Here is a 20,617-nt window from a genome sequence, read left to right as displayed (position 1 = left end):
AGTGTTCAAGTTTCACTTCTGTTGTTCTGCTAAAGAGGCAAAGCCCATTGCCTCTGTGAGCTCTTAGCTTCATCAAATTATTCCAAACAGACTCCAAGAAAATCTGTGTTGTAACTTCTGTCCTATGGAAAAGTGTCCAAGATGGGAACCTTTGAGAGATATCTTTCAGCAGTACGAGTGGTATAATATCTAAAAGCACTTAGGGAGCTGTTTCTATAATGCAGTTAAAATCACTGTACTAGAAGTCTTACTTGTCATAATGTAGGGGTGACTTCATGTCATTTTTCAGGAAGTCTCGAGATTTTTTCAAATCCCCACAATTAGGGAATGATCATACAATTTAAAGAATTACTGTTTCTGCACAAGACACACACCCTTGTACTCTTTTGCATTCTCACGTTGTGGTTAGTGCTATCCTTCTTCCCTAAAACATGGAGAGCCCAACCCCTCCCTCCTGAACTCACTCTCCACTCACAGGATCATCTCGGGATGTTGTATAATAGAGAACAACCCATTTCACACACACCTCTAAAGAACACATTCTCTCAAGCAGAGTCTCAAACACATAGCTCTGTGCTAAAGCACATCCTGCCTCTGCTGGTTGGAGTTTTCACAAACCGAAGCCTAAATAAAGGAGCAGTGTGGTGGCTACAGCACTTCAGTCCGTGCTCTGCACAGAATTCCTTAATAAGCACAAGAGTAGTACAGGACAGTCGTAGACCACCTCCCTGCATTCCAACTCTGAGACATGACCCTTCTCCCCGCACAACGAGTCACGATTCAAAAACTGGGGGAGAAAAGATGGTAAGATAGAAGAGGGCAGCTTCATCTTTCCAGAGATGGATGATAGGCAAGTATCCCTCTGTCTTTACCTGTCACTTCCCATGAGGGGAGTCCCCAGGAGAAGTGCCACACAGGCGTGCGTCTTCTCTTGGGGAAATTGTTGTTGACTAGCCCATTAAGCAACAACAAAAAGTGCTTTATATTGTGTCCAAAGAAATATTAATCTGGGCTTTTAAAAACGGAAACGTGATTGCCAGGAAAATTTCTTCGGCTAGCCTTGCTGGGTAGTTTGTACTTGAAGTAAAACTGTCACCACCCACTCTCCATTCAACCCGAGATCTAAAAAGGCCGGTGAACTGAAAGGAACCAAGAGCCTATCCGTCCCTCTCAGAAAACAACCACAGGAGCAAATCACGTTGGAGGAAGGCTCGACAACTCGGAGAGACCATCTCCTCAGGACTGGGAGGAGAGATATGGAGCCATTTTTCACTAGGTTCACAAGAAAATGTCAGCTCACAGCTGCTAGTGCCTTGCCAGAGCGCATCTTAATTCGGTCAAAAGGGACCCAAGCCAGTCACCCTCACAGAACATTTTCTTAGAGAGTCCATTACAAATTTGATTCTCTCTGCTTTGAGCATCTTCTTGATGTAGTCTTTGGCAATTGCATGGTACAGATCTGCATCCAATTCAAAACTAAATGCCTTCCCCCATTTCCTCTTAAAATCATGTGAATTAGACACTTCTGAGCTAACAGTTTAAAAAAAAAAAAAAGGAGGAAGGAAAAAACCCACCTCTCTCCCCACTCCCCACCCTCCTCCCAGCTTCTTGACTAATACCTCTGGGCAGTTTACTTCAGAATAGAGCCGATTCGTGAGTGCACAATGGCAAACTGGATACAAGTCTCCTATCATAGAAAGCACAGGCAATGCTTTCTTTGTAAAAACCCAGGAAAATACACATGCTGGAACAAAAGACACTCTATCTGCACAGCAAGAAACAAGAGAAATTGTGTGTTTGTTTTACACACATCTAAACCCAGTTATTTAAAAAAAAAAAAACACGCCTTGGCATCTCTTTTAATGATGACATATTGTATTCTTCCCTCAAACCGTTTCCCAATAAAATAAATTTTAAAGCTTTGGCTCCAAGGGGAGGTAAAACATACTCTGCCATAAGAATACCTGGTGTGTGTCTTTGTTGGTAGGGTGCCATTTCAAACTTACTATATTTGAACTCAATTATGTGGAAAATGAAGACAAGGCGAATTCAGCCAGATAGCTCTGAATTATTCTGACATTACGAGAAACGCCAAGTCAGCAGATATTTGCTGTTTACATTTCACAATAACCTAATCGTGCATTTGCAGCCTTCTGGAGCAAAATGCTAACTATTCTCCAAACAGCCACCTGACAATCTAGGGCTCAAACACACATTCTGACTCAGAAGGAGACATCATGACGGCTCTCCACTGGCTGTATTGAACAAAAGCTCCGCAAGCAAACGGGAGGCATTTGGTAATGAAGTGAGAGTCAAATCAAGTTTAGGTTCACATCTGGGGGAATATGGCACTGCCTACCCAGCGGTTGGGGAGCAGGAGGGTTTGGAGGTTATAAATAGAAAACACACACATAGACACATAGAGATATTGAAGCCAGACCGGGGTCAGTTTCAGCTTACTAACCTAGAGCTCCGTTCAAAGGAAGCAGAGAAGCCGCACGTCCTTTCCCACCTTTCCATGGTCCTCAGTCAGTGTCTTCTCAAACCACCTGTACTGATCCAACCCATTCTCAGATAATATAATTTTCTTGATAGAAGTAGTCTCAGCTGAGCTTTGCTTTTTTCAGCATGGATGTCCAGAATTCTCTTTAAGCCAGACACAGCAACAAAACTGCCGCTGAGGTCTTTTGTTTTCCCCTCCTCTCAAAGATGAAGCATGCAGCACTTCTCTCTCTCTCTCTCTCTCTCTCTCTCCCTCTCTCCCTCCCTCCCACCCTTTCCCCTCCCTCTCTCCCTCCTCTCTCTCCCCTCACACGCTTTTGCTCTCTCCCTCCGTTTCTCTTTCCCCAACCCCCACCAGCAACCTCACTGGATTCCGTTCAGTCGGGGTCATTTACATCTCCCAGCACGAGAACCTGTGTTCTGTAAGCGCCTGTCTCTCACTTTTGGGTTTCCTCTGCGAAAGGGAGGGGGGCGGCTCTAGGTGAAGTCAGGTGACCCCTCTGTTAAAAGCCACAGAGATGGATGGAGTGTGTGAATTTTAATATACACACAGGCACATTTACATTACAAAGCAGCGAGGCGAATCTAGCTTCTAGGGATTAGGCATTTTTGTTTTTGCTTTCATAGTCCCCTTTTAGCAATTAAGAGAAGCTAATATAGTATAATGAAATGTAATTAAAGTTTTCAGTGTTAATAACAAGGCTGCATACTTTCAGAATCATCCAACTGAACCATTCTTTTAAACTTGTAAGCATGACTTTCTTTTTCTTTCAAGGGTCAAAGAATCAGTCATTTTACTATTTACACACTTTTCCAACTGGCCTTTTCTTTGACATCTAGTTCAACGTATCTCAAAGTTAAGGACCATCAAAGAAGACCAAATAAGAAGAAGGAAGAGGAGGAGAAGGAGCCGAAAAGACAAAAAGTGACAGAAAACCAGAGTATATCACATGGATAGAAATCAGTAGTTTCCTATTGTAGAATTAGATTTAATAATGAGTAAATTCTTTTTTTTTTTTTTTTTTTTTTTTTTGTCTTAGGCAAATAACTTTTTCCTTCTCTGCTTCAATGTCTCTGTCTAAAAAATAGAAAATTAATGCAATAAATGTAGCATCTCCCCTCCCCGCCAATCAAGCAAGCATAGCAGAGAAGGATGTCCAGGTACAGAAGCCACTGAAAAAACTTGTGCTAACCTTGTACAGTGTTGAAGATAAATTTATAGTCTACAGACTTAGATCTTAACGAATAAACTTGCTACCACCTCGCTCCCTGCTCCAAAGTTTCTGAGTGCAGAGCCCCTCTTTTATCCCAATCATTAAATAGGAATGAAATGCCTTCTGCTCTTAGAAACACCGCAAAGAAAAACAAGATAATCTCCACAAACTATTTTGACAAGTCGAGATAAAAAGTACTTTATGAAGCTAAATGACAAGTAATTAGAAGGAGATCAACAAGTTTGGCTAGAACAAGTATGAGAAGAAGAATCACTGACTTGGCCTCTGGGGCTTGATGCATGGATTCTTAATTTCAAGAACAGGGTGACACGGGTGTCTCTACAAAAGAGAAGAAGAGGAGGAAAGCTGACATAGATTCACATTATCCCTGCCTCAAAAGATAACATTTCCAACTCTTACACAAACAGCCTCTCATTCTCTCCAGAGTGATGTCAGGAGAGTGCAGCATTTACTGCTGGGACCAGGCACTCCAGCTGAAATACACCCAGTCCCCTCCATAAACACCACTCAGGGGTAGACACGGAATGAGTAACAGCTATTCACTCTTCTTGCTTGTTTTGTATTTTAAAAGCTTTACCTTGCATGGAAAAGATCCTATTTAAGCTTTTAAAATAAATTATATGCTAACTGGCTGCAAATTTAGCTTTAGTGTGTGCTACAAAAATTGGCACCGAAACATTGGACAATAAAAAAAGATCTTCCCTCAGAAAAGTTGGCTTAGGCAAATTTAGGAAGACCTAAAATTTTGAAGGATAAAAACATAAAGGATTTCATTTTACTGTCTCTTATAACCAAGCTAGCTGTTCTTTAACCTTTATTTTTCCTTTCTAGCACTGGGTGTCTTTATTTTGCATTTGCCTCCCCCCCACCCACCCACTTCCTCACCCTCTGGCCTTTCTTCTTTCCACTGTGGTGTCACTTTCCCTGAATGAGCAAAATGTTGACATTAGAGAGAAACAGGAAAGACATCTTTTTTTTTTTTTAAAGACTTTATTTATTTATTTGACAGAGAGAGATCACAAGTAGGCAGAGAGGAAGGCAGAGAGAGAGAGAGAGAGAGAGAAGCAGGCTCTGCACTGAGCAGAGAGCCCAATGCGGGGCTCAGTCCCAGGACCCTGAGATCATGACCTGAGCTGAAGGCAGAGGCTTAACCCACTGAGCCACCCAGGCGCCCCAGGAAAGACATCTTTGATTATGTCAGAAAATGCTTGGGTTTTCTTTTCTTTCTTTTTTTTTTTTTTTAAAGATTTTATTTATTTATTTGACAGAGAACACAAGTAGGCAGAGAGGCAGGCAGAGAGAGAGAGAGAGAGAGAGAGAGAGAGAAGCAGGCTCTGCACTGAGCAGAGAGCCCGATGCGGGGCTCGATCCCAGGACTCTGGGATCATGACCTGGACTGAAGGCAGAGGCTTTAACCTGCTGAGCCACCCAGGTGCCCCCAGAAAATGCTTGGGTTTTAACTCAAACTCCAGCGTGTGGAAACTTTCAAGCTCCATATGCTACTCTAACAAAGAGGCATGATGAAAAATCAACTCTAGACTGCATATTTTTTATTATTATTAAAAACCGAAGGATCTTAATTTTTAAAAACTTATTAAAGTTCACCATTGCTGGGCCAATGCAAAAAAAAGAAAAAAAAAAAGGATGAAAATAATTTAGCAAAAATGTTGCAGCAAATAACCCCAGCCATCTTTTTAAAGAGTCTTCTATTACTCAGGGAACAAACGAAAGTACAGAGTGTGAAATAAATCTTTGCTCATGCATTCATTTATTCAAAGAATGTTTATTGAGCACTTCCTTTGTGTCAAGCACTATTCCAAGCACTGAGGGATACAAGGTAAATAAAACAGACTCTGAACCCTTTCAGAAACAGGTAATATGTACCACTGAATACAAGAGATGTAGGTGCAAAATGTTAAGGAAGGTCAGAAGGGGGGGGGGGTCTCCTTAGTGGGAGGCAGGATGGTTAAAATAGAATAAGTGACATTTGAACTGAGCCTTTAAGCATGTGTCAGTTTTCTAGGTAAGAAAGCAGATGCAAGAGGATTTCAGGCCACAGGACACAAAAAGCATGAACAAAGACCCCGTGTGCAGTGCGGTATGGCTGGAATACAGGCTGCTTGGGAGAGAGTGGTTTGAAAGATAGACCGGAACAGGCTGTGCGTGATCTTGAACGTTCTGCCCGAGTATCTGTGCTTTATCTGAGATGCAGCAGCAAACTACGTAAGGATCCCTGACTGGTAAGTTATTTGTTTCACAAAGATGATTTTGGGGTGACGCGGAGGGTCACCCCAAACTTTCCTACTGATAAGAATCACCTGCAAGTGATAGCAAACACACAGATTCTTGGGTTCTACTCCAAATCCAGAGATGGTCAGGGATCTGAATTTTTAACAAATGTCCCAGGTGATTAGATATAGGGATAGTTACACAGAGTTAGTATTCTCAGGATCATTGGTAAGCCAAATAAAAGACTTCTGCTTCTTAGACACTTAAACAAGGGATTTTCACATAAAGGTTGGTAACACTTATCAGAATCAAATATGACGAATGTGCTTATTTTGAGCCATGAAACAAAATGATACACAATAGCCATGCAATCTCATTTCTATCTTATCTTATGTGAAACCTTCTGACTTGTGAGGTTGAATTTATTTATCATCTCTCACTCACATCAGGGTCTTTCTTATGTCTGTGCTTCTGATCCCCCTTCCTGGTATGACCTCCCATTCCTTTTTCCAACTTCCCTTTATCCTTCAAGGACTCCCTGCAACCACTGGGCACATAAATTCACCCCTTCTCTACATAAGGTATATTGATATTACAACAACAGAACCAGAAATAATTCTAATTTCAAACTCATATTAATGCCAGGGGATTTAGCTTTTTACATTGTCACGATGATTCTGTGAGGTACTAATACTATCACTTAACTCTTGAGGAAAGTAAAGCCTGGAGACATTAAATAATTCACCAAAGGTCAGAAAATTAATAAGTTTCTGGATTAGGACCCAACTCAGTCTCTGCTACATGATTAATATCATACCATATCTTATTCCCTAAACATCTGGTACCCAAAATTTAGCAGTTGATTAAATCAGTAGATAATGTTATTACTCTTTTGCTTTCTACCCTTTTGCATGCTAATGGCTCCATTTCAGGAGTTGGACTCCGTTTCTGGGTTTAAAGCTTTTCTCTGCCACTTTCAAGCCACTGTGACCAAAAGTGAGTCATTTAATGTCTCTGTGCCTCAGTTTCCTGGCCTATTTCACAGTTTCATTAGAAACTTAAATGAGAATCCATGTATTTAGTACCATGCCCAGAACAATTAGATACTTAATGTTAGTTATTATTTTTTATTAGTAGTATTGTTGCTGTTATTAACAAGTGAGAAGCAAATTCTCAGTTTATCCCCATATGAGTTTTTGATCTCATCCAGGGATATTAAGTGGTAAAAGAGCACCACTGACTCTGTGTATTATTAAATGTAGTTTATATAGCTTTCACTCTAGCTTACAGAGCTACAATTGATTTGATCAAATTAGGAAGATGCACCAACTACTATTTAACTAATCAAAAACTACACATATTGCTTTATTATTAGATCTGTACTGTATGGTCTCTTGCCATTTGTGATGGTTTCCTGGCAGGCAGAAAGTAGAAATTACACCATTTTTTAAAAAACCATACTTATATTTTAACAATAAGCTAAATGCTAAACCTTCTTAAAAATCAATTATGCCTGCTTTTTGTACAAACTACTGTCTTTTTTTTCCTGAAATAAATATTTCCAATATTTCCATAGAATATTTCCTTACCTTCTCAGGCATGCTTACCGGCAAACAAAATTTCTTTGAACTATGCAACATTCTTGTCAATTAAGTGTATCTTTAGTGTAGATATGGTATTGTGCTTACATGAAATCACAACCAAATAAACAGTAGATGTTATTTGTCAGTGGGAATAAAATTCTGCACGAGAACTGTGGTTGTACATTTTGTAAACAATCAACAATCTCAAGAAAATCTTTTCTTTTTTCAGTTTTATAAATTATTGATCATAACAGGAAAAGATTGTACCACTGATGGTTTGTTTGAGTGTGAACTAAATGATTGGTGTACTACTCCGTAGACCATTGGGTGTGAGTGTAGCTGGCTTTTGGGTTGGCAGTTATAGTTAATGTTTGCAGAGATCTCTGGGAACTTTCTCTCCCTGCTTTACAGGCTGCATAACAATTTTCATAAAAAACAACTCATCTCTTTTTTGACTGCTTATGCCAAATTAATGCATTTTCAGTCACTGTCAAAAGTATTCTATTCTACTTGAAGATGGTGATATGTATGTGCATGCATGCATAATTATCACAGGCTATGGTTAAAGTTTGATTATCCCATTCTAAGAGAAGAAAAGCAAAAAGCAGAAAATTCCTGCTTTGGAATTTTTTTTTTTTTCCTTTGGGTTTTTCTTTAGTCTTGACTAACCAGGCAAAGCAGGTGCTTTAAGAATGGCCTTTAAATATTGCATGGTGTCAAATACACAGAGCCAACAACCCTGGCTTCACAATTTCCTGCCTGTGTGGTACTAGATAAGTTACTCATCTGTAAAACAGTGGTGATCTTTGTTGCATAGAGTTCTCAGGCATTAAATGAAATAATGCATATAAAGTGCCAGGCACAGTGCCTAGCACACCATTTTGACCACTACCATTGTCATCACCACCACCAGTGTCACCATCACCACCATTACCATCCTCTTCCTACTCATCGTCATCACCAAGGTTTCTCATGTACCAGACACTGCTCTCAGTAAGCACCCAATAATGGCAGCGTCCGTTATTATTGTTACTATATTCCTTTCTTTTACTGGCTTTCAGTTCATGACATTGCATATTCTGAGCCTATTGCCCTGATGTAAAACCCACCATCATGTCCCTAATCAAAACAAAAGCTTATATTTAAATACCTTTCAGTGTATGAAGTAGGAAAAACTAACACGTTTTCCCTTTCACTAGTCTTTCCTCTCTGTAAACAAGTCTCAGGCTCAGACTGTGCACGGGGAAGGTCTTCCCTGGATGATTTCTAAGTCTTCTGGAAGCAATTCATGAGGTATTATGAATCCTCACAAGAATGTGCTTCATAGGACTGAAGAGACCAAAGCACAAGTAGAAGTGCTTTCTGTACTGAGTGGGTATCAATAAATTCCATTGTTGACAGCTGTCCTTTACGGATCTGCATTTCTGATCTCATAATGAATCATCCACTTCTGATTTCTGAAAACTGGTTTGAATTGTGATCTTTTATTTTCTCCAGAAGCTCATGCTCTTCCATAGCCTTTCATCTGCTTGACCTTGCAGACCCCATCAGATGGACATAAAGGGGGCATATATGGGGTCTCTTGTTCTAAAACAAACTCTGCCTGGCTGAGCCTAGACAGGATGGTGAAGTCATTGTAATATGTTGTCTGCACCTTCCATCCTTCCTTTCTCTGCCCTTTAAATTACTCCCTTTAAATGGCACACTCTCTCTCACCTTCCAAATCCTTCCTGATTTTGATTCTTATCTCATAACAAAACCAAAATTCAGCAGAATGCACAGTGTAAATTTGTGTGTGTTACTTGAAGTAACACTTATTGTCTTGGTGATTTGGATGGCTTGTATAATCTCTTAAAATGTAAACATTCCTTGGAAATAGAAACTAAATATGGTTTCCAGGAATTTTAAACCATTGTCTGAAATATGTCTATTTAACTGGACTGAACCCAACAAAGCATATTTCTTTCAAAGCCCAATCTCAAATCATGAAGGAAAATGAATGGGGAGGGAGCTCTATACTCTAACTTGAATAACTTAGCTTTGGGAGAAAAGGACGGTGGGTGGCCACCTTGGTTTTGAATCATAACTCCACCATGAACTGACTGTATGACTTTGGGTAAGAGAGCTTAAGGCCACTATGCCTCAATTTGCTCATTGATAAAAAGGAGAATATAATATCTTAAAGGAAGTGCAATCATGAAATTGCTGGCACAGAATATGGCACATCGCAAGCTCTCAGCAAGCAGGATCTTCTTTCTGGTTCTGCCTAAGTAGTCATCTAGTAAATAGCTCCTTTTTCCTATGGGTCATCTTCCATGAGTCACCTGCTCCATTCATACCTCCTTAATTCACCTGACATTGATATTAGTATCTTTCATCATCAGAGATTTCCCTATCCAACTAAGATAGACTTTTGTAGAGGGTCTAAATTTTAGTCAAGTAATTTACCTTCTCAAGGCACCAGACCAACTTAACAAAATCAAAATCATAATCAAATTGGATTGACAAAGAGGGAGAAGAATATGGTAAAGAATGAAGAGAGGGTAGTCAAAGAGAGAAAAGAGAAGAAGTAGTTAAGTGATCTATCTAGAGGCCTAGAGGTGGTACCATAGGAGAGTAGAGAAAGTGCAACTGACCTTATTAGAATTCAAAAGACCCTAAGCCTTGGATTACTCATTCAATATCAATGGCCTTGTCTGTGAAATAAAGATAGTGAACTTCTCCCAAGATCTCATCCAGCTCATAGATTTTGGTTTCATGAGGTTAGAAAGTAAAATCTTTCTTGAGGGCCTTTCACTAACAAGCCCCATTAGTCCACGATACTGGGGTGGGTAGCTCCCACCAAATCAATCTGACTCTGCTACATACTCCACCTCCATCATCTCACTTAATCTCCATGGTAGTGTTACCATCCCCACTTTCAATTTTTGGGTCAGTGACCTTTTCCAAAGTCAAAGAGGCAAAGGGACAGAGCAGGGATTACCACCACCTTCTAATACAAAGCCCCAAGTACTTTTTATTGTACCATGCTGCCACCCTCTGGGACAGAAGCTGGGAATAAAGCTATATAGAAATTAAACCTTCATTGAATGACTCTACAGTGATATTTTACATAAACGTGGAAAGTCCTGTAACCATTATGGAAATTCAAGGAAAACATGCCTGTTATGGCAGTGATGCGCTGCTCAGTGTTTAACAACTGACATAATGGAAAAACAAAAAGAAACAAACAAAAAAACGGATAGATAGCATTTGTCAATTTCTGCAGAGTAAATATGCCACCATAGCCAATTTCAAGCTATCAGCTTAAAGTCACTGAACTGGAGATGGGGAGAGATGTACATAAATAGCTCTTTCAAGGTAATGCTAGCCATCTCCTGCATATCACTGTGTGTATGTGTGTGTGTGTGTGCGCGCACGTGCACGCGCACGTGTGCATGTGAACCTGAATTTATATTTCACCTTAAAAAACACTGAAAACCCAAAACATAGGTCCAAATGCTTATTATTGAGTAACTCTGAGTGCCATGTGTTTCAGTTAAACTCTAGTAAGTTTCCTTTCTAGTCAAATATGCAGATTCCTCATCTATCTCTTTAAATTTGAAAATATAACTGTCAATAATCCCAGCAAACAAAAGAAACCTAAACCCCAAGCTCCCAATATTGACCTACTTATTTCCGTGTAGAATAATGGGTGGTTCTCATACTATTTTCAAATGTATACTTTTTGAGATTTCTTATGAGATGTATGAGGTGTTCGATGGAGCTCCAAGGTAGGGTTCCCCCAGGAAACCAGCAAGTGCCAACAGCAGTATTTGGGAAAGAGCCATTAGGGAAACCGGAGCCTGAAAAGAAAGACAAAACTATCCCCTAGCCCCACATTCCTTATTCCTCACCTTAAAGTGCCATAACCGCTTGAATTCCTCTGAAATAAAAGCAAGGTGACTGACAAGTTGTAGGGAAATTGCATGCATAATTTACATGGCCCTGTGAGCAAGCAGAGGGGTTGTCATTTGTGTAGATGCCTTCCAAATGATATTCGGATAGATTGCTTGAGGAATGACTTCTGATTGCTGAGACAATTTACTTCATCTTACTCATTTCTTCTGATTGTGAGATACAGAAGTAAGACTATAGCAGAGGGTTAAATGTGAAGAGTGTCCTATGTAAGAAAATTTGCACAAACGCCTGAATTATTGCCTATATAAGTGTGCAAAAATTCCTCCCCACCCACTAAATCAAGACAAAAGAGAAAGGATACTGAAAGCATCACTGCTGTTCAAAGGAATATGAGATCTGTACTGAGGAACAACTCACTTTTTAAAAATTATGATAAGGGGGGAAAGTCTTAAAATTTCTATTGTTATCTACAGCATAAGCATAAGGGCCTATTTAGCCAGAGCGATTCCATCTTGGATTAAACAGTCATTTTGTTGTTTATGCAGTAAAACTTAAACTGTCCCTGCCTCCCTTACCCCCCACCCCCAGGGGATACTTACTTAAAAACAAGTCCCAGAAACCAGTCCCGGGTAACAAAGCCCAAATACAAGGGTGGGTCAGGCCCAATGGAGACATCCAATGGGGGGGGGGCACGCATACTGTCTCCCTAGCTACCAAGGAGTATTGGCCCCAGCTTTTGGGCACCAATTCTGACCCAGGTGATAGGCTAGTTCAAATGTCTACCATAGGGTCAACTGTAATTCAACTGGTCACTTATGTGTGACCTAGCATGACTGTGTAGCTTTCTCTGTGTGTTACAATCTCATTGGCCACCTGTGCGTGGCCAGGCCCAACCATATGGCCTTTGCCCTTAAAGGCTAGTCTGTGGGACAGAGAGGGGTCGAGCTCTCTGTAAGAAGTGTGGCCCCAGCGGGTTGGTTTGATTCTTGATGCTTTGCACGAAATAAAGCTTTGCTTGACCTTTGCTTTGTCTCGCTCCTCTAATCACGGACCCATTATTGGGGGACCTTTCACAAGTATCTACAGATATCTACTTACATCTGAGGTTAGCTAACATAGTAAAAAAAAAAAAAAAGATGTACTAAAAAGTTAAACAAGAAAAAATATTTTACAATAGAAGAAATAATGGTTAGGACTAAACTAAAGCAAAGGATGTTAACATCAGGAAGATTATCCTGTTAGCTTTGCAGGTACCAGAGCAGATGGCTGGGGGGGGGGGGGGGGGGGGGGAACAAAACCAAGAAAAGACCAAAACTAGATCTTAGTGGAGAATTTTTGCTTTGAAATCTTCATGAACACAATATAAATATCCCTCTTCAATTGCTATTTTTTTAATATTAAAGAGCTAAGTTAGAGTAACACCTTGAAGTTTCTTTCTTAATGATTTTTAAGAACTCCATACTGCCCTCAGTTTTAGAGAACTTTGTAAATAATGAACATGATAAAAATGAAATTAAAATAAAATCATGATTCAGATTTTTCAAAACGTGGGAAGGACTCTGAGTTTTAGATTGTCTTACTTTTTTTTTTTTTTTAAAGGTTTTAATTATTTATTTGACAGAGAGAGAGAGAGAGATCGATCATATGCAGGCAGGCAGAGGGCCAGGGTGGGGGGTGGGGGGGGTGAGGGGGTGGGGTGGGGGAGAAGCAGGCTCCCTGCCAAGCAGAGAGTCCGCTGTGGGACTGGATCCCAGGACCCTGAGATCATGACCTGAGCTGAAGGCAGAGGCTTAACCCTCTGAGCCACCCAGGCACCCCTAAATTTCAGATTGTTAATTTAAAAAATAGAATTCATATCTAGTGAGCTTAAAGATATCACAAACTTGAGCCAATCTGAGGTTCCCTCCAACTCAGGAGAGTCCTCAACAATCAAACAGGACAGCTGGAGTAGGAGGAGAGAGGAAAGATGCATCGTAAGTCCCTTGGGTAGAACCAACAGGTCTTAGTAAACAAAAGGAATTTGGAGCATGTACAAGCACAATTTGAGGGTGACTAATTCCTGGCTTGAGCCTAGTGGATCTCATTTCCCATTTTCCCCTGCCCCCACCTCACTTCACCTTATATCTTACATCCTACAGTCAATGAGGGTTGGGTTAGTCCTTTGATAAAGGGCTGCAGATGAGTTTGACACTGAACAATTTTGAGTCTGGAGAAATTGCCGGAAATCCAAGTGGAGATCTTAAGAAGTCTGACGTGGGAATGTAGTATTAAGAGTTATCCAGGGCATAACTGAGTCCTCTCACTGAAGTAAAAGAATGAGGGGATGACACCCAGCAAAAGACTAGGAATAAAAAAAGGGAAAAGGAAATAATCAGTATTTGAGGTAGAAGGAAAGGATTCAGAGCCATTAAATGACACTGAGAAACATTATCTAAAAAAAAAAAAAAAAAAAAGAGAGAGAGAGAGAGAGAGACAGAGAGACAGAAAAAGGAAAGGAAAATTAGGAGACAGCCATCATCTGTGCGGCAGACTGCCTGTGGGGCCAACAGAGAAGACCTGGGGAGAGGCTGATCGATGTGGCACCTAGGAGGTTTTTCTGTAAACTTGGAGAGCACTAAGCAGGTCACTGGAGGAGAGACAGGAAGGAGACAAGGTGAATACCAGCGGCCTCCAAACCTGTTTCTCTCCCCCCATCTTCTCAGCTGCTTTAAAAATATATCCTTATGCCCTATCCTTGGAGATTCTGAGTCAGTAAATGAGAGTTTCTACCTCACGTCTGTTCTTGAATTTTGACCATACTCTTCTAGGACGCTTTATAGAATTCCATTTTGTAAATTTTTTTTTAAAAGATTTTATTTATTTATTTGACAGACAGATTACAAGGAGGCAGAGAGGCAGACAGAGAGAGGAGGAAGCAGGCTCCCTGCTGAGCAGAGAGCCCAATCCCAGGACCCTGAGATCATGACCCAAGCCGAAGGCAAAGGCTTAACCCTCTGAGCCACCAGACACCTCCCCATTTTGTAAATTTTTATACTCATCTTCCATCTAGTCTGCAAGTAAGAATAATGTCTCTTTCGCTCTTAATCCCCACATCATCTAACCTGAAAAATAAAAGGTACTTACTAATACGTGTGGGTTCACTGGTCATCTTAGTCCTGTTCTTTAAGACAAAATCATCCAAGTGACCAATTCCAAGGACTGTAAAGACTTAGACCCATACTTGAACGAAGATTGGTATATCTTTTAATAACAAAACAAAATTTTGATGCTAAAATAAAATCTAAAATGTATCTTGAAATGGCCAGCAGCAAGAAAAACAAGGTTTCCCAAAATGATTCATGACATATAGCCACGTCGGCTTTATTTTGGGAGGATGTTGATTTGATCTGGAGATAGTTAAATGTGTCACTCTAAAAGTGTATGTGTTTTCACATGATTTGAAAAAAACATAATTATAGCTGTCCATTGATAGCCTATTCATTTACAGTGCTATTTTGGAAACAGTAAGTTTCAAAACTGGTTTCCAGTTTTGGAAGGAAGTTCCACTGTATAGTAGCTCTGGAGCTTTGCCCCCTATAGATTTCCTCCATTGGAATTCAATAAAATTTAATTGAATTACAATGGGTGAATCCACAAGGTGTCAATTGCTGATTCTCAGATTAAAGAACTCTCTTTCCTCAGGCATTCACACCTACCAGTGCTGAGTTTCGGGGTTGGGTTTTTTGAGAGCATCTCTATACCAATGAACACCTGTGTGCATTAATAAATAGCAAAATAACTACTGTAGTGAAATCACATTTAATTTTAGGAATCGAAGAAAAATTCACTGTATTTCTATTCTAGCACACAGGATGTAGCTTACTTCTTTAAAATGTCAAGCATACAGACACAGATTTTATTTAAAGAATGTGGAAACACTGCTTTTCTTTCTTGATTGACTCTAGGATATATATAGTCTTTTCTCATCAGGAAAAAGGTAAGTTGATATGTTTTCTGAATGGGCATACTAATAACATTGTCACAGTGTATCAGGGAGCTTTCAAAGGCATTATCTCACTTTGTCATTATAACCACCAATCAGGTCGCTATAGTAAGTGTGGTAATTCCAGTTTTTCAGATAAGAAAACTGAAGCTCAGAAAGGTAATCATTAAGTGTAAACCACGTTTGGCTCCTTTTTTTCCCCTGTATTTTTCCTTTCCATTAAATAATGCAATCACTAAATACTTTCTGCATCATTCTAAAGGTTCTGTCTAGGCATGCATGTGCCTGAGTCAAGATAAGTGGGCCTTTTCTTCATATATATATATGTAAAGTTACGAGGAGAAAGTATTTCTGTTACCCTTTACTTACATTTATATCTATGCTCATGAATGTAAAATACACACAAAAATTCAAACTAACTGAGGAAATAATAGTTATCACCAGAAGGCTTTGTTACAACATGGTTTGAAAGCTATCATTTAACTTTGAAAAATGAAAAATAAATGACACTAATTAAAATATTTTAAAAAGAGATAAAAATCCACATAAGAAGAATGTTTTCAATTTTGTTCTGTGTCAAGTTAGATTTTTTAAAAGTAAATTAAGATTATGCACATCTGAATTTGCAAACAAAGCAGACATTAAATACTTTTGTTTTATAAACTACTAGAGACACAGTGAGAGAGGAACATAAGCAGGGGGAGTGGGAGAGGATGAAGTAGACTTCCCACGGAGGAGGAAACCTGACGTAGGGTTTGATCCCAGGGTCCTGGGATCACGACAAGGGCCAAAAGCAGATGCCTAAGGACTGACCCACCCAGACACCCCAAAAGCAGATGCCTAAGGACTGACCCACCCAGACACCCCAGAAACCACTTTTATTGGTTGTATAGACCAACAGTATAACATTGTGTAAATATTCTGTCTTAATTTCCACAAATCTGGAAAAGTTCTAAGAGGTATTAATGAGAAGAAATCACAGATTTATACTTTCTCAAAAAAAAAAAAAAAAAAAAAAAAAAACCAACTATTGACCTGAAAAGCTGTTAACAAAAGCTTTGCACATCGAATTGTCTATTTTGCCATCATGTAAAAACTACTGCCTTTGATACCACTCACTCTTTCTCTCTGGGCATATATATAACATTTTCATTTGTACTCTGTTATTTGTTTTCTTTTTTGGGATTTAAACTATGTCATTTACTCACATAATTGCTCTTCTCATGGCCTTATCGTTACTTCTTGCTTTTAAGAATGCCATGCTATTTGTTTCTCCTCTTTCCTGTCCCATACGTGAGTCATCTAACTTATTTGAGCTCAGTGTCTATACCTATAAAGTGAAAAGCTGGAGAAGATATTTTTTATGATCCCTTCCAATTTTAAAGCTTTATTCAGTTTTAGAGAAAACCTGAAGGGTCACACCATATGGTGTAACACTAAAAGATAAAAATGAGGAGTTTCTTTTTCACTCCCTGTGAATTATTCTGGACACTTCCCTGGTTGATATTTCATACTGTAGACAAGTAGACATTGAGAATGTGAGAGAAAGAGAGAAACAGAGAAATAGTGAGGCAGAGAGCTAGTAAGGCAGGTGGAGGGAGACTGGAAGGGGCTACGGGACATTTGTGGATCACATCAGCATATTAGAGGTGTAGTTAAGCACTGTCACACCCAACCCCTCAATAGACTCTTCCCTCTTCATTAACAGGATCTCTTTGTGTCCAGGTACTCAAACAAAACAAAAACAAACAAACAAACAAAAAAACACTTGGTATCACCCTTGACTTCTCTCTCTCTTTCACTCTCCAGAGCAAATATGTCAATTGTACCCCAAAATAGATCCAGAATCTAACCCCGTTTCACTACTCCTACTACACACAAGTTACTCTCATGTCTAATCCGGATGATACAAGTAGCCTAACTGGTCTCATTTCTGCTCTCTTCTCCCTCATATCGGTGATGCTGCTAAAACATAAATCAAATCCTATCACTTTTTTTTAACCCTAAAGGCTTTCCATCTCACTGAGAGTAAAACCAATGGCATAATACAATTTATGAAGCCATTCTCAGTATTCTGGCCACTCCCAATACCTAAGGCTTCATTCAGTGTGTACTGGGTTCTGGCCACACCGGCCTCCTCATATATTACCCATCTAGACCAGCAGGCAGACGCCACCATGTGGTCTTTGTTATCAACATCCCCTCTGCCTGGAAGGCCCTTCCAGATATCCACTCAGCTCCCTCAATCGTTTTCATCTTGATTCCAAATTTACCCTCTAAGCTGAGGCCCTTCTTGAGCATCCCACCTCACTTTACCCCTTCTCGCCTTCCATTAGGTGACGCTTCACTCAAATGAAAGTACAATAAATTAAGGATATGAGTCAGTTTTGGTCACATTTGTATCTTCGGTGCCAAGAACAGCGCCTGACATATAATCCATTAGTAAGTACTGGTTGGATTAAATTGAATTGGATCCAACAACGGTATGAGAACCTTGAACCATGCCTTGAAGAGCGGATCAGATGCTGAGTAGATAGATGATAAGGAATACACTGGGCACTTTTTGGTAAAAAGAATAAGCCACCTGGAAATATGAGCCTACTTTGGGGAATACCACATTCAGCCAGCTCAAGTTAACATGAGAAAACTGTCACAGAGCAGTTAAAGTCACAAGGCCAGTTAGTAGAAGAACACATGTCTAGAAGCCTGATCCCCAAACCTTCCCAGACCAGGACTCTTCCTAAAGATGCAGATCATTTAATTTTCAAGTTTAATCAGGACAAAGCACAAGCAAAACAAAAAGGATTGTTTTGTTTTATCTCAATTGCTACCAAATCCATCGAATAAAGTAATGATGGATGTAAGGACTTATTTAGCTAGAGGCTTCCATCACGGTTAAAACAATAAAGTTGTTTAATCCTTAAACTGTCCCTGATCCCCTTCCGCCAGGGGATTTACTTAAAAACAAGTCCCAGAAACCAGCTCCAGGTAACAAAGCTCAAACACAAGGGTGGGTCAGGCCAGGTGGAGATGGAGACATCCGATCAGTGGGGGGGATGCATACTGTCTCCCTAGTTACCAAGGAGTATGGGCCCCGCCCTTTGGGCACCTTTTGGGCGCCAATTCTGACCAAGGTGATAGGTTGGTTCAAATGTCTACCAGGGTAAATTGTAATTCAATTGGTCACCTAGCATGACTGTGTAGCTTTCTCTGTGTGTTACAATCTCATTGGCCAGGCCCAACCACATGGCCTTTGCCCTTAAAAGCTAGTCTGGGAAACAGAGAAAGGTCGCCCTCTCTGTAAGAGGCACAGCCCTGGCTGGTCAGTTTGATTCTTGATACTTGGCTTGAAATAAAGCTTTGCTTGACCTTCGCTTTATATCAGTTTCTCTCCTTCAATCATGGACCCATTTTTTGGGGGGCATAACAATGGATAATATCCGCCTATAGAATAACAGCCCATTATTAAGAATTAGCATTGTATTAACATAAAAACACATTTTAAACTCTCAAATTACAAAAAGCAATAGTGATCAAGATGGTGTGGTAAATGGATGGAGGTATAGATGATAAAATAGCAGAATGTTGACAATTCACAGAACAGGGTGATGGTTATACAGCACTCAATATATTATTCTGTTGACTTTCCATATGTTTGAAATTGTCTATAATAAAAGTTTAAACACAAAATATAAACTGAAAAGAAATCTGAAAGCCTCAATCAATTTTGTTTTCTGCTTCCTTAAAAAATAGTTATAACTAAGTTTTTCATTCTGTCTCTTATTTGTTTTTTCTTAATTTAAGAACACAGAAGTTGTATCCTCCTACATGTGACCCCAAGACACTGATACACTCTGAGGAACCTGAAATAAGCTTATGCACTCCAGTGGTCACCTTTAGAGTAATAACATCATGAAATCTATTAAATCAGGTGGAGTTATGCTTCATGGAATCAAATCATGATGTTTACTAAAAGAAGAACCTGAGTATTTCCTTCCTTCCCCCAATTTAGACACAAAATAGTAATAGAAATATACATATGGCATTGTCTTTCTCTCCCTCTCTCTTCCTTCCTTCTATCTTTCTATCCTTCCTTCCTGAAGAAGAATGTGTCCTCTATGGATGTTTATCAGCAGTGTATTCCTGTAACTTTACCTATTCCAGATTCCTAATTTTTCATCTTTTGCTACCAGCCCGGTCAAAATGCACTTTCATTTTTCCTGTAGTTTACAGTTATTTCATCCATAATTTCCATTTTATTTGCTTTTTGTGGGGGAGGGGCACTCTCCAGCTGTACAGAATTTCACAAATTCCCTTTTTTTTGCCCTTGACTGCCCTTTCTCTGTGTTCTCCTACATTTCTTTATTTGCATTATGGACATCTATCTATACTCTCAAAAAAAAAAATTCTGAGTATAATTCAGTCTAATGCATATGACTCATCGATGTATAATACAGTTCTGACTTTCACAGTTCAGGAACAAGTTAGGAAAGCACCACACTTCACAGCTTCCTGTTCAGGGATTCCCTTTTCCCTTGGGGAAAGCTTCCCACTAATAACCTCATTTAAGTCTTGTTTCCTCTTACTGTTTGATTATAATTATGGTATTCTTTGAAGTATCTTTATACGATTTCACTCCCCTGATTAAAGCTCTTCCAGACCTTCCTACCGCGGCTGGGATAGGTTTGACATAAACACGTCTCTTTCCTTCCAGGAGGCTGTGTAAGGTGTGGTTTGTCTGCCTCTGTAGTCCTGTGTGAAGTCTCAGTGGCCCTTCCTCAGTTCTTCCTGGTCCTATCTAGGATAGGTTCCCCGTCGATCCTCCATCTCAGCCCTTTGTTGGTTTGCTTCCTAACACCAATAACAGTGTGTTTTCAAATATTTTATTCATTTGTCTGCTTTTTCTTTAAAAAATACTTTCACTATACTGTAAGCTCCTGAAGGATAAAAATCACTTAGTTGTCTACATTCTCCCCTTCAGAATGGGTGGAATAAAAAACTAGGATAAAATGGTTACGAGGAAAATTAATTTAAGCTACCTAAGTCTCACAAACATATATTGGATTTATTCTTTGTTCATCTTAGGGAAACAACTGAAGAAATCTTTCAATTTTGGTTAATAGCAGAATCCATTAAATTTGACTTCAATTATCTAAATAGCCAATCATCTCCTCTACTGGCACATG

At 39.6% G+C, this 20,617-nt stretch overlaps 1 protein-coding gene across 8 annotated transcripts in view; it reads right to left on the bottom strand.

The window, feature by feature from the left end:
• Positions 1 to 20,617, bottom strand: part of MAGI2 (membrane associated guanylate kinase, WW and PDZ domain containing 2) — a 1,338,391-nt gene that overhangs the window by 729,563 nt on the left and 588,211 nt on the right. The window contains exon 1 of one of the 8 annotated variants that reach the window (XM_032304950.1): positions 2,465 to 2,742. The exons of the other annotated variants lie outside the window; for them this stretch is intronic. The gene's annotated coding sequence lies outside the window, so the exon portion shown is untranslated. Of the gene's footprint in view, positions 1 to 2,464; positions 2,743 to 20,617 lie in introns of those variants that run through there. 8 annotated transcript variants of the gene reach the window in all.

The sequence above is a fragment of the Mustela erminea genome, chromosome 11 (genome assembly GCF_009829155.1).
Source record: "Mustela erminea isolate mMusErm1 chromosome 11, mMusErm1.Pri, whole genome shotgun sequence".
Classification (NCBI taxonomy): Eukaryota; Metazoa; Chordata; class Mammalia; order Carnivora; family Mustelidae; genus Mustela; species Mustela erminea.
Note: the sequence above shows the minus strand (reverse complement) of the source record. Positions and strands in the feature narration are given on the sequence as shown.